At 41.4% G+C, this 15,449-nt stretch overlaps 1 pseudogene; it reads right to left on the reverse strand.

Annotated features, from left to right (window-relative positions):
* Nucleotides 1-700: 700 nt before the first annotated feature.
* Nucleotides 701-14,956, reverse strand: LOC101422520 (sorting nexin-18 pseudogene; annotated as a pseudogene).
* Between the last annotated feature and the right edge of the window lie 493 nt (nucleotides 14,957-15,449).

Genomic DNA, 15,449 nt, shown 5'->3' on the forward strand with positions numbered 1-15,449 from the left:
GTAAAAATAAATTGGGGTTTCAAAAAATTAAAAAATGCAAAAGCTTTGTTTTTGATGTTTTGCCTTGCATCACTGCAATAAGTGTTGCCCTGTATGCAAATTGGCAAGGCAACTTCTTCCGTCTTTTCCTCATTGTCTACATCCTTTCTTTTTCTTTTTTTCCTAATTAAGCTTATCTTCACAAAAGTTTTAGATCACAGTAATTCATATATACAATATACAGTAATCCCACATATCCAACATAAAACCCTTTTCCCTTCCAAAGCAATAACTTTTTACATGTTCATACTATGTTTACTGAAACTGATGTACAGATATTGAGACAATAACTTTCAAACAAGGTAACATTTGGGTTTACATTGTGGTTTATATTTTAGACTATACAATTTTCTAAATTTTTAGTTATCTTATGTTTTACATTATGATTTACATTTTAGCCTATCAGCCCCTACACATTTTTGGTGTAATTTAACATGTCTTAATCCATCCTTGCATAATCTTATGGAACACTTCTATTGCCCACAAAGTTACATTGATTCCATCTATTCAATACCTCTTTCCCCCTCCCCTCAGGGCCCACAGTGACAGTCAATCTTCATTGCTTGAAGGGCCATGTTCAGAGATACTTGCAACAGTGTTGAGGGCTTGACATGCTCGACTGCCCTAATGCATTGGGAGCCACCATTTGATTTGAAGTCTCTTAACGAAATTGATGGAAGTGGTGAATTTCTGCAAAATTGGCAAAAGAAATAGTGTTACAGAGATCTTGAATTAACCTTTTGAACCTCCATTTTCCCTTTTCCACATGTCACCTGCTCTCCCTTACTTGGTAAGAGCTCCTTTCTGCATGTGGTTGATGTGGGAATTGGCCAGGTGCCCCTGCTTCAACCCTAACAGGTCCATGACTGGGTCCAAGTCCTGCCTGAGATGCTCAGTGAAGAGCTCGCTGATGGATCATAAGCATCTCCAGTGAAGGTGATGGCTTGGTTCAGATGCACTGAGAAGGCCAGCTGGTCCAGCTCAAAGGCCTGGCTGAGGTCACTGAAGAATTGGCCCACCTTCTGCTACTCCTTTAAGCTGGTTACCTGCTTGCCAGTAAACTCATTGGCAGTGGGGTTGAGCTACAGTGCGCTGTCGTCCATCTTCTTGGTGAAACACTTGAAGCCATGGATCCTGCTCTCTACCTCCTTCTGTCCTTTTCCAGGGGCAGAAACTGGGGCTCAGGAAGAAGTTGGCATCCACCATCTCATCCTTCTTATGCCCTGTTTCCAGAACTTCTCCTTTGTGCTGCTGGGGCACATCAGGAAGTGTTGGAAGTGTTGCACTGTGCCAACACCAGTGGCTGGCCATGTGGTTCCTCCACCTGATCAGGCCCTTCCTGCCCTTGGAGATGAAGTCTTCCTCCAAGTGGCCAGTGGCCTCTTCTGTGGCAGGCAGGGCACCAGAATGATGGGAAACTTTTCTGCCAGGTGCTCGCATAGCCGGGCCAAGCACTTGTAGCACCTGCAGCAGCACCTGCGTGAGCACCATCTTATAAGAGATGTAGCTCTTCAAGCTCAGAAACATGCTCTGCTGATGGGGTCATCAATGGTGCCCTGGAAGGGGTAGGGGTTCTCCTGCCACTAGGGATGTAGTGCCCCAGGACCACACACAGCTTGTTCCTGTCCTCACTAAGCCCGAGAACTCATGGAGCACGAAGCCTCTCCACCCGACTTGATGAAGATGGAGAAGCAGTTGAGATTGAAGCTCACCATGGCAGAGCTCTCAGCCCCAGACAGGTGGTGCTGCAGGGCCAAGCTGCCATGGGAGCCCAGGGACAGGTCAGAGCAGGTCGATAGGGGATAGCTCTCATTGTGGTTTTGATTTGCGTTTCCCTAATGGCTAATGATTTTGAGAATCTTTTCATGTGCTTATTGGCCATTGTATATCCTTTTTTTGGAAATTGCCTATTTAAGTTCTTTTCCTATTCTGGTTATTAAACCCTTATCCAATATATGGTTTGAACTATTCTCTCCTATTCTGTAGGTTATCTTTTCACTTTCTTGATAATTTCTTTTGATGAACAAAAGTTTTAAATTTTGATGGAGTCAGATTTATCTGTTGTTACTTTCATTGCTTGTGTTGCTTATGGTTTTAGTTTCCTAGGCTGCTCATAGTGGAGACCTTGAAATGGGTTGGCTTTAAATAATGGGAATTTATTAGTTTACAGTTGGAGACTGTGAGAATGTCCAAATCAAGGCATCATCAAAGTAATACTTTCTTCCTGGGCTCCTCTGCAACATGGTAAGTACATGGCGGCATCTACTGGTCTCTCCCTTTTCTTCTGGTTTTCATTGCTTTCAGCTTCTTGCTTCTGTGGCTTCTCTCTCTCTCTCTCTCTCTCCCCCCACCCATCCATTCCATTTTTAAAGGGCTCTAGAAAAAAGATTAAGATCCATCCTGAATGAGGTGGGTCATACCTTAACTGAAGTAGCCTTATCACAGGATCCTACTTATAATGGGTTCACACCCACAGGAGTGGACTGGGTTTAAGAACATGTCTTTTCTGGCATACACACAACTTCAAAGCACCACACTTTTTTGTTACTCCTCCATTTGCTTTAGGTTTTCATTTATTGTAGTTTAGATGTCTTCTGGTGTCATCAAAGATCAAGTTTGTGTTTTGATCCTTAATACTTTCTGCCATTGAAGGCACTTTCTGAGGGTAGAAGAAGACAGAAATATCTCTATTTTGTCATTATAAAACTCAAATCCCTGGAATGTATCTTAAAGGCACAATACATATTATCAGCTCATCTTTTTATCCTTCTTAGGAGATAATGTTTAATTAATGCTAAGGATCAAATAATTTTTTAATGGATGGATCTCACTGGTTGGTAACAGCCATTTTTTCCCCAAACTTTAATTCACTGATTCAAAATTATACAGTCAAAATTTTTCCAAAAGTGATATAATACATTAAAATGTTCTTTAGGAAATTTCCCAGGGAGGCTGATACTCCCTTTTCCTCTTCTCCCAAAGTGTGATGAACACAAAAAGAAATTAAAGAAATCCTTTATTCATGGGTATTATTTAATCTCTCTTTCTAATTTATTTTTATTTTTGCACATTTTAATTTCCTTATTTTATGTATTCTAACAATTTTTATTGCCTGACCTCTTTTTTAGAAATGGAAAGGTTATAAATAATAAAAACATAACTATCTAAAACATTGAACTGATTGTGGTAAGTCATTTTTATAATTCTTCTCACACAGGAATAGAGCCATCACAAATCAGTGGCAAAGTTACTCTCCCTGCACTGTCAAATAATATCATCCTTCTGTTGGGAAACAAAAATTATTGCGGAGTGTTGTGGCAAATGCAGAGATATGTAATGTCATCTCTGTTCAACAACTTCTTAATTTATGCCTCTTGCCTAGATTTATCCCCACCGAAATCCCCTACTTGACATTCTTACACATATCTAAAAGGCATCTCAAGGTTAATATGTCTCAAACTGACTTTTGAAAATTAGTTTTATCAAAATATATTCACACACCATACAATCCATCCAAAGTGTACTATCAGTGGCTCTCAATATATTCACAGAGTTGTGCATTCAACATCACAATTTCAGAACATATCCATTACCCCAAAAAGAAAACCCCATAACTCTCATATTCCCATATTATTGACATTCAGCATTGGAGTGGTAACTTTGTTACAACTGATGAAAGAATATTAAAGTATTACTTTTAACTATAGTCCATATTTTGCATTAGATGTATTATTTCTCATATACCACCCTATTATGAATACCTTGTAATAGTGATGTGCAATTGTTCTAGTTCATAAAAGAACATTCTTATATTTGTACTATTAACCGGACTCATCATCCATTAACAGTGTACACTGTGTTATATAATCCCATGCTTTTTGTTTTGTTTTAATTAGAAAAGGTGTAGTTTTACAGAAAAATTTCATTAAAAACACAATGTTCTCATAAACCCCCTATTGTTGACATTTTGCATCAGTGTTTGTACTTTTGTTATAATTGATGAAAGAATATTAAATATTATTGTAAATATGTGGAAATAAATAGAGTTGATGGTGTAGTGGTTTGATATGGTTAAGAATTCCAAAAATAGATACTGGGTTATGTTTGTAATCTGGTCTATTACTGGGCACGATTGAGTTATGATTAGGGCTTTGATTGGGTCATCTCATTAGGGATGAGATAAAAGGCATGGCAAAGGACAGAGTTGGAGCTTTTGATGTGAGGGTTTTTGATATTGGAGTTTTGATGTTGGAGTATGATGCTGAAGCCCGAGGAAGTAAATGCAAAGAGGAAAAAGAAGCAAGCCCCAGGAAGGGAGGAACCGAGGAAGCCTGAACCCTTGCAGACGTCAGCAGCCATCTTGCTCCAACACATGAAAACAGACTTTGGTGAGGGAAGTAACTTATGCTTTATGGCCTGGTATCTGTAAGCTCCTACCCCAAATAAATATCCTTTATAAAAACCAACCAATTTCTGATATTTCACATCAGCACCTCTTTGGCTGACTTAAACAGATAGTAACATATTATAATGAGTAACTAACACTGCTGATTTATTAATGTGATTGTGGTTGAAAGGGGTAGTCTTGAGAAGTTAATGTTAATTGAAAGACAGCTAAAGGATAATATAGGGACTGTGTAATATAGTGATTTCAACAGTAGATTAGGATTATGGTTAATAATGCAAACACCAGAATGTTTCTCTATTACAAGGTGTTAAGAATATGGTGATACGAGAGAAAAATACAACTAATATAACTTATAGACTATAGTTAGCAGTTATATTGTAATATTTTTGTAGCAAAGGCAAAGAAGGTACTATATCGATGCTAAAGGTAAAAAAACGAATATGGGACTTAGTTTCATGAGATGTTAATATGAACGAGCTTTTTTTCTTTTTTCATTTTCTTCATTAACAAGGAGACCTTAGTCATGTCATTTGACCAATATGTGTTCATTTATTCATCCTTTGGAACACTGGAGAATCAATTGAGTTTGTTTTAAGGATTAAATATGATAAATATACTTGGACAAGATTTTTTTAAAGTAATGATTCCATAATTTGTTAAGCTGTCTTTTGTCTGTGATTTTATTTTTTGAAGTTGAAATAAAGTTTAAAGTAGATGAAAAAATATTAGTACTAACTATAGTCCATAGCTTACATTAGGTGTATTTTCCCCATATACCACTCTATTATTAACACCTTGTAATCATATTGTATGTTTGTCAAACTGACTCTTGATCTTTCCCACCATACCTGATCCTTCCACAGACTTTCCCTCTCGGAAAACGGCTACTCCATTTTTCCAATTCTTCTGACAAAGAGCCCTGGAGCCATCCTTGATTCTTTTACTCATATCCCACATCATACCTGTACTAAGTCTTGTTGGTTATATAAAAAAAATATATTCTGTTACCATGTGCAACCACCTTCACCACTACAACCTGGTCTAAAACACCATCATTTCTCACTTGGATTACTGCAATAGTTTCCTACCTGGTTTCGTTAGTTCTGGCCTTGTCCCTCTCAGAGTATTTGTAATACCTGAAAGATCTTTTTAAAATATAGGTCAGACCTTGTCATGCCACTGCACAAAGCTCTCCAAGACTTCCTGTCTGTCTAACTCAGAGTAAAAGCCAGAGCTTTTATAATAGCCTTTAAGCATTTCCATGATCAGGTGGCCAATAACTTTCTGAGCTCATCTTCTACTACTCTTTCCCTCGGCCACTCCATTCTGGCCACACTGGTTTCCTTGCCCTTGCATGAACATGCAGGCATGCTCTTGTCTCGGGGTCTTTGAATATGTTTTCCTTCTTCCTGGAACAATCTTTCTTCAGATATCATCATGTGTCATTCCATCACCTCTTTCAGTCTTTATTAAATGTGATTTTTCGTTGAAGGATTTTTTTGCAACTGCTCACCAAGACTCTCTATTCCTCTTTATTGTTTTGTTTTTCTCCTTAGCTCTCACCAGTCACAGTATGTTTATCTTGCTTACTGTCTATCTCCCTCATTAAAATGTAAATTCCATGAGATCTTTGCTCATTGTTACATCCCTGTGCATGGAATAGTCCTACGCACACAGTGGGAACTAATAAATAATCCCCTAGGTTGGTGAGGCTAGTTTTTAGTCAGATGGCTGATATATTGCAGCTGGTGATTACTGTGATATACAGGGAATTGATTTTTCTAAGAATCCAGCCCTAATATTTCATTCTTTGATTTTTTCCCCTTTATATCTAGTCACTGATCTTGGATTAGTCTCCAAGCACTGTTGAAATGCTATAAAACAGAAAATAAATATTTGTTGTAAAAGACTCTAGGTTTCCTGAATAAAAGCACTGCATCCACGCGAAGACCATTCTTTATGACTTCTTTTATGTCGCTTCATGATAGAGGGCAAAGGAAACTTTTGATGTGCTTCTGCCTCTCTAAATACTTTGGATAATGGAAAATCAAATAAGACAGTCCAAGAAAAAGTATTTTCAAACAAAACAAATGGAAGTTCATGATACTTTTGACATCTAAGCAAAACCCTACTCACATTTAATGCTGCTCTTTGGTGCAGGTGAGTCCATAGCAGCTCAATTAACAGATAAAACATGCAGCCTTAAGTCTCAATTTAATCCTTAATATTCTGCTAAAGAATGCAACTCCAGAGCATGTGTTTCCTCTCACCTAATGAACCTAGACGTTCACCCTGCACAGCTTCTTTCTGCCAGGAAGTCCCAGCCGGGAAGACTCTTGTCTGCCTGCAGGTGTCTCCTTGGCCAAGAAGACAACATGCTTCCAGCTCCTCCAAATTCCTGTACAGGGTTTTCTCTATGGCCTGCCATTTCAGGAAACCCCACCCGACTCCCCTTCTCAGAATTCTCTGTTTCATCAAACACACAGCCTGGGGTGTGACGTCAGGCTCTGCTTCTGCAAAGTCCCGAGTTCTCTGATTGGCTCTCCTGGGGTCCTCCTCACTCAGCCAGGGAGTGGAATCCAAAGACCCCATAGGAAGGAGGGAGGAAAGACCACACAGCCCTCTTCCTTCTACATGTCCTCTGCAAACCCCATCCCGTCCATTCATTCGGCAAGCACTTATTGAGTGCCAGGCCCTATTTTAGACATGAGTGAACACTACAAAACCCCTGTGCTTTTGTGTTTCAGAAAGAGGGCACAAACTAACAAACAAACAAAATATATAATATGTCAGAGGATGTTGGGTGCCAATAAGAAAAAAAAAGAGTAAAGGAGTAGAACACATGAGGGGTTGGTAGTTCTACTTAATCTCAGATGCTTTTATAGAATAGGAAGCTTCTTGGATAAAGGTGCTTTTTCTTTGGTGAACTTGTAAGAACTGAGGGTAAAGTGGTAAGGATAAATGAAGGAAGAACAGTCCAGGCAGAGGGAAAGTAAGTGCAAAGGCCTGGAAGTGAGAGCATGCCAAGTCTGTTCATGAGGAAGAAGAGAAGTATGGCTGGGGCATGGTGATGAGCTCCATGAAGTGAGTGTGGGGGTAGATCAAGAAAGGACTTCCTAACAGTTGTAAGGGATTTGGATTTTACTTGAAGAGAGATGGGAAGCATTGAACAGTTTTGAGCCTGGGAGACACATGAGCTGATGAACTTTCATAATGATCACTCTTGCTGTAGGTGAGGAGGCATGAGAGAGAAGCAAGGAAACCTTGCTTAGAGTTACCTGATTTCACTGAAGTGGCAACACATCCAATAAAATGATGACGTTTCTAACATTCCTTGCACGTAGGGGAGGACATGTGACTAGTTCTGGCCAATGATATGTAATCAGAAGTTGTTGGCTGGGACTTTCAGGAACGCTCCTTAGAGAGGGAGCTGCCTTTACTAGTATATGCTTTTTGCCTACCTTCATTCCCTCCTTTCTGCCTAAAGTGTGGTGGGTGTGATTATTGGAACTGAAGAAGTCATCATTGGGGAAACGCAATTTATCACCACACAGTGAGCTAGTTTCACATACCCATCAGAATAGTTAAAACTTAGGGAAGAAATGACGATACTAAGTGCTGGTGAGGATGCGAAGCAACTGGTACTCTTGTGTATTGCTGGTGGGAATGTAAAATACTACAACTCCCTTGGAAATCTTTCTAAAGTTTTAAAATAAATTTAACATCTCCTTACCACGTGATCAAGCTATCTCACTCCTAGGTATTTACCCAAGAGAAATGAAAAACTTAGGTTTACTTAAATTTTTTTTAAGTGTTATTTCTAATCTCCAAAAGCTGGAAACAAACTCCATAGTCTTCAGACAAATGGAATACTACTCAGCAATAACTAAAACCAAACTAGGGTCACAAGTAACAACTTGGATGAATCTCAAATACCATTTGCTAAGTGAAAAAGCCAAATCCAAAAGGCTTCGTATGGTATTTTATTTACATGGAATTCTGGAAAAGGCTAAATGATAGGGATGGAATACAGAAGAGTGGGAGTGAGGAGCTGATTATAAAGGGGCAGTGTGAGAGAAATTTTGAGGGGTGATGGAACTGTTCTAGATCATGATTGTGGTGGTGGATATACACGTCTGTGCATTTGTCAAAACCCACAGACCTGCACAGGAAGTAAATTTTATGCTATGTAAGTTAAGAAATAGATCTTTAAAAATGAAAAAAAATTGACTGGGAATATGATCAGCGTGAATTTCTACCTTCTATTAAAAATACGACCCATAGTGGGCCAATGAAAGATCTTGATTCCCGGAAGTCAGTGCTGTGGCCCAGGTAACAGACAACTTACTTCTCCTTCATGAATAGGCTGGATCCCATTTTAAAAAAGAAGCATTTGGCTTAGGAAGACAATGCAGGAAATAGTCTGAGAAATTGAATTTTGGTGTGTTTTTTTCCATCATGCTATCCACTCCTGAAAATATTTGAAGTGGGTCAAAACTGACAGAAAGTCAAGCCCTATGTTGAGTTTCTTTTCTTTTCTGACACACGAATGTCAATATGCCAGTTGAGTGACACCATAACAGTTATGGGGATAACACAGGGATAAAATACCAGGAAGCTTTTTTTCCTTCCCAGAAATCTCTTTCAAATGAGAGGCATAGTGAAAATTTATTTTTTATAAATGTTGGGAAATACTAGATTAGTTTCATTATTAGAAATGAAAATGTTTAGGAAGGAATATTTGGTGCCAAGAAATATCTAATGGGACAGCTGAAATCCTACAAAAGGACAAAGAGCATCTGAACTGCAATCTGCTGGGGTCACCAGATGCAGAATGCTTCAAACCTCTTTTCCTGTCACCAGTTACTCGCCATTAATTTTCCTTCCAGGGACATGCTAAGAAAGTCCTACCCTTGAATACACACATAGGAAATCTTCAAGTAATTCCCTTCTTTGCCCTAAGCTGCTCTCAGTCATCCTGCAGAGAGTACCGTCACCAGTTCTGGTTAAACCAAAAGAGAACCCCAAAGTGTGAATTACATCCAGCAGACTGTGTGTCCTCAGGGAGTGCAAATTTTATAGGGAAAAAATAGATCTGTTTGAGGAGGGAGATTAAATGGGGATCAAGCGATATTTTTTTATTGCTAAGGCTTAGTCAGAAAACTAAGACAGATACTGTGTGTCATCCACTTAGATGGGGCTATAAAAATGCCTTCATGTACAAATGTCTTCACGGTAGTCCAAATTAGTGTACAGAAGGCAAAACGGAACTAGCTGACTTTATCAGTGTAACCCGAGTTAGAGGTTAAGGAGAAACAGGGGCAGAAAATGTCTAGAAGGGCCCGCAAAGTCCCCCTTGCGATTAGTCTCCAGCCAGCCAAAGACCCCACCTAAGAGCATCTGGACGTTTTATGGGGCTGCTAAACGGTTCAATATTCTATTTTTAAAGCGGTTCCTTGGCCTGCTGGGCAGTCCTGGAGTCCTGGCCCCCAACAGTCATCTTTTCCAGCTGTGCAAATGCAGTGCCGTCCAAGAGGGTGGGGCTGAGGGAAAAAGAAGGGATGAAAAACCGACCCACCAGTGTTTATGGCTGCATTCGGAATCCTTCCTTTGTGACCTGAAATACACCTGTTACCTAGGCCAAGACATGCGAACATACTTAAAAAGAACTCAAGCCAACGACATTTGCGACGATGTGATTCCACAGATCAATAGTTTCCACAAGTCATCTGGGAGATGAACGGGGAAGCGTTTACAGAAGTGCAAAACGGAAGCGGTGCCTCGCTCGGGACACCACCCCTTTCCTAGCCATCATCATTTCTCACCCCGACTCCTGCAGCAAGCTCTGGACAGCCATCTCTTGCTTTCTACTTCAGTCTGTTTTCCACAGAGCAGCCAGAGTGATCTTACAACATACCCCAGATTTTGTCACTCCCTGCTTAAAACCATCCCTGGGTTTCCTTTACATTTTAGAATAAAACACAAGTTTCTTATTATGGCCACCCCTCCACCTGCAGCCTAAAACATTCATCCACTTGCTCAGAGCACCCCTGGGCAACCCTTTTGTTCCTCGATACATAAAACTTTCCCCACCCCTAGCCCTTGCCTGTGCTCTTTTGCCTGCTTGGAAAGCTCTACCCAGACCACTCCATGGAAAATGGCCATCCCTGGTTATTCTCCGCTCATCACCCTGTTTGGCTTTCTCTACAACAAAACCAGTACTTGTTTATGTGTGTAAGTCTTCATAAGAATGTATGCACTGTGAGTGCGGCTGTTTCCCCAGTGCCCAGCACAGCCTGGAACATTGGAAGGAGCCTTTTAAATGTTTGTTGAATGACTCTACAGATATTAATGGAATGAACAAGAGAACGAATGAATGACTAATAGGAAATGTTGGTTTCCTGATCTTTTGCTTGTCATCTTGGAAAAGTTTGTGATAATGGCTTAAGCTATAATTCTCAAGCAGCTTTTCTGGATCACTGCCTGAAAAATTCTCCAGGATGGTATATGAAATTGAAAAAGCGAAATGTCTCTGATCCGATGAAGGCAACAATTTTGACTAGTGGAGAACGTCTCTCTGGGGAGGAAAAAGTCCTTCACAAAAACCAACTGGTTTACTTGCACCTACCCAAGGTATCCATTCACTGGACAGACAGAATCAAATGTGGGGGGATGCAGGGGGGAGTGGGGAAAGGCAGGGATCCTCTAAGAACTGAGGCACAAGCTGTCAATACCCTGTGCTGGCAGAGCTTGGGCAGCTTGGAGCTGGAGGGCAAGTGCAGAAGTCATAACCCAAAGGAGAGGGCACAGGAGGTGGGGGGGGGGGGGGGGGGCTTCTTGATTTTGCCTTCCTCCTTCCAGGATCTGAAGTTCTGTTTTCTGAACCTTAGGGCTTTTGCCACCTGCAGACAGAGTGAACTTGAGACGAAGACCACCCACAGATTCCAGCATCATCCCTATCCCCGCTGTAGTTGAAGCATGAAACCTAGACTTCAGCCTTAGTTCTCCCATTTCTCTCCCCCACGTCCTATCTAATCAGCCACTGTGATGTGTCAAGTACAGTTCCTAAAGGGCTTTTGATCCATCCACTTCTCTCTAACGCCACCTTCACCACCCTAGTCCGTGTCAGCAGCTTCACTTGCCTGGACTATTTCAGCAGCATCCTAAAGTTGTGAAGCTGAGAGCTAATTTTTGCTCAAATGCACCCTCCACACCACATGCAAATCATGTCATACTTCTCCTCTGAATACGTTCCTTTAATGACTTCTCTTGGTCCTTAGAGAAAGTCTTAACCTGACTCATAAAACCTTCAGGAGCTTGCCTGTGTCTTTGCTTTCCCTCTACTCCAACCTACGTATTCAATATTCTGACATTGGCTTTCTTTCAGTTCATCAGACCCCATGGATCTGGGAACATCCCATGGTATGGGATAGTCTTCTCCCTCTTCACCTGGCTGGCTGCTATTCATCCTTTATGTTGACTAATGTGTCACTTCTTCCAGGAAGTCTCCCCTATTCTCCCAGCCGAGATATGGCATTCCGCTCTGTTCTCCCAGGCAGCTGGTACTTTTTCATTGTAGCTCTCATCCCTCTTTATTTTCATTACTGGTTTAATTGTCTTCCCAACTGGATACAAGGCCCCTCACGGACAAGACCTTTTCCTAGTTGGCTCAACATCCCTTACATTTGGACAGTGCCTGGCACATCAGAGGTGCTTAATAAAAGCCTGCTGACAAATGAGTCCATGTGGACTCGCCTTCAGCACTCTCAGTGGTTGTTGCTGGGAGACCTGCTACTCAGTGCTGTTCAATCCTGATGCTCGCTCTTTGCCTTTACCCTGGTTGTCTGTTGCACACGCACCCGGGTAACAATGTCCCAACCCCAACACAGACACAGATACACATCCACACAGGCTCTATGGCCTCGGTGTCTGCCCCACCTCATTAGCCAGATCCACTTCTAGGTCAGCTCCTTGCAGCGAGCCCTACTCACTGATCCTTGCCCAGTTCTTCCATTAGACCGAGCAGCACGTGCAAACAGGATTTTTTAAAATTTTAATTTTTTAAATTTAAAGAAGCTTTAGATTACATAAATGTTACATTACAAATGTAGAGGATTCCCATATTCCCTGTCCCTCTCCCTCCCACACTTTCCCACATTAACATCGTCCTTCATTAGTGTGGTACATTTGTACAATTGATAAACACATATTGGAGCATTGCTACTAACCATGGACTACAGTTTACATTATAGTTTACGCTCTGTCCCACATAATTTTATAGGTTGTGACAAAATGTATAATGGCCTGTATCTGTCATTGCAATGTCATGCAGGACAAGCCCAATGTCCTGAAAGTGCCCCCATGATACACCATTCTTCCCTCTCCCTCCTCTCAGAAACTCTGGTGGCCACTGCCTGTATGTCAATGATAAAATTCCTTCCTTTGCTAGATTAATAATAAATCTATGGTAGAATACTTATAAGTCTGCTTCGTCCATTGTTCATCCCCGATCTTGAGGATTTGGGGATGGTGATGCCCACTCTCTTTCTAGTTGAGAGGGGGCTTAGATCCCATGGGGCAGCTGGATGGAACTACTTTGCTTGCAGATGCAGACACTCTCTGTTCCTTGGGATGGGCGGTGTCCATTATCATCTCCTTGTTAGTTGTGCTGGGTGAGTCCAGTGAACTGGAATGAGGTGCTGCAGCTCTGCTGAGATTCAGGGCTCAGCTGGCACATGTCCGGACCAAAGATTTAAGTCTCGGGGATGTATATTTATCAGGTATAGTGCTAATTATGAGTTCAGATAAAAGGGGCAACAGAGCCACATGTAGGGAAACTATAAATGAGTCTAACTCTGTTACACTGGGGAGCACAAATTCCAAAGTAAGGCCCACTGACAGGGTGCCAAATTCCTGAGCTTGTCTGCCCTGCTTATAGGGTCAAGATGTTTCTAGAGCCCCGAGGAGCCCTGCTGTTTGAGGCACAAAAACAGGAATTTTTAATATGCAGTTTTAAACATAATGAAATTGAAACATGAGGAAGAAGTACCTGCCTCAGGTAGCCATTTCGTATACGGAGTGGTCTTAGGCCACGATAGTCCACAGTTCAGGAACTTTTCCAAATTCATACTTTCCAAATACTATAACTCCATAACAAGCTAAATGGCAGATAATTAAAATATCTGGGACTCGGCAGATTGCTGTTATGTCTTGCCCACGCTTGAAAAGTGTCTCAAGAGATAATCAAAGTGCTTCACCACCTCCTCCTCCTCATTTTCTCTCGAGGGCCTTGTTTTAAGTGCAAGGTTTGTCTTACACTGGGGACGTCAGAGAAACTCCCGAAGCTGCTCTGTCAGCTTCACTCTCAGGAATCTGATTTCATTATGAGAATTTCCTTCCCGCTCTTCCTCCCAGACATGCTTTTCCTTAACTTGCAGTTTGACACTTACCCATGAAGCATCAAGAAAAGTCACTAAAATTGTTTTTTTTTTTCCTTGGCAAACTGTTGAAAATAACAAGATTCAGAAGGGAAGGGAATTGTAGTCGTAATCTTGACCCCTTTCTTACCCCCTTTGGCCTATCTTTGGCATTCCTTTCTCAACATTGCCATAGAAACCGCTGACTCTTTTCTTGTCAGGGTGATTATATATCTTTTCAGATTTTGACAACTAGAAGATACAAGGGAAAGAAACCAAGAGCCTTTATTCCATCCCCCTTTCCCACATTGATGCTGCTTATGCAAATGAGAGAGAACGGGGTTTGTTATGTTTTATTTTGTATTCTACTAACAAATGCAATGCATCTGTTAAGTGCAGGTGTGAGAGAAAGAATACTGGTTACCCAGACAGATGGGGAAGCATCAGATTTTCTTGGCTTTATTATATTACTTTAACTAGCTACATGACAGAGTAATCATTACAGATTGGAAATACCTTTGTCGGACAGCAATTTCCTGTGATGGGCAGTCGTACAATCCTGCATGATCTATTGGGTTGACAGCTTTCGGGGAGTTCCAGGACGAGGAAAAATCTGTGAAAGGGAAAAGCTTATTTCAGCCAACAGACATGGAAATTTCACAGATGTTATAGGATTCCTTTAAAGCTACGCATGGTTTCTCCTCCTCAGCTGCTGGTTAAGGACATCAATTTATCTATTTGTTTGATACTGGAGACATAAGGCTTAGTTTAGCACAAGTTATACTTTATCATGCTTTTAGTATCTTTTGGGCAGTTCAAAATTGCTGTGCAATAAATGATTTATGAGGAGTTTATAAGTGCTCTTATTAAATCGGCATATTTTAAAGTATTATTCTTTGGCATTGCGTACCTCTGGAGACCATTAAAGTTTATTACTCAGTGTTCGTTTTAATAAGAACCTTCTGACATTCCCAAGGGCCTGAGTGGAGCTGTCCCCGAGCTGCTTCCCAATGTGGAATGTGGCTCTGGTTGGGAGGGAGTCCTCGTCATCAATACTTCCAAGCGGGACGTCAGGGGAGGGCCCACGTTTCATATTAGGTCTTCTGCTGATGCCCAGTCATTTTCGCGTTATGACTCATGAGTGAACTTCCGAGTCTGCAGCAGAGGCCCTGGCGTGCTGTGAATGCGAGCGCGCATGGTGAACAGCCACGGTGCCAGACGGCAGGGGAGGCTCACGCTAGCTGCCCCGACCCCCACGCACCTGAGGCTGGCTGTGTCCCAGATTCTGACTCCGGAGGGAGAAAGTAGGGACCTGGCCTCTTGGGACTCTTGAGGATGCGTATGAGATCGTCCTGGGAGGCAGGTGTTCAATCTTTGAGCTACAGCTGTTCTCTCTGGGAGCCTTTTAATTCGAAAAGTGTCTAAGCTTTATATAAAAAACCAAACCTGCTACCCAAACAGACACAGAAAGACAGATACTGCCCCCGCCCCTCCCAGCAATGTGTAAACATTGTGATGAATCAGTTGAGCCGTTGGGAACCTAATGTTTGAGAAGAAGATTATAAGCATTCCGTCTCTTCTGTTTG

Source organism: Dasypus novemcinctus, chromosome 13 (assembly GCF_030445035.2).
Source record: "Dasypus novemcinctus isolate mDasNov1 chromosome 13, mDasNov1.1.hap2, whole genome shotgun sequence".
In the NCBI taxonomy this organism is placed as follows: Eukaryota; Metazoa; Chordata; class Mammalia; order Cingulata; family Dasypodidae; genus Dasypus; species Dasypus novemcinctus.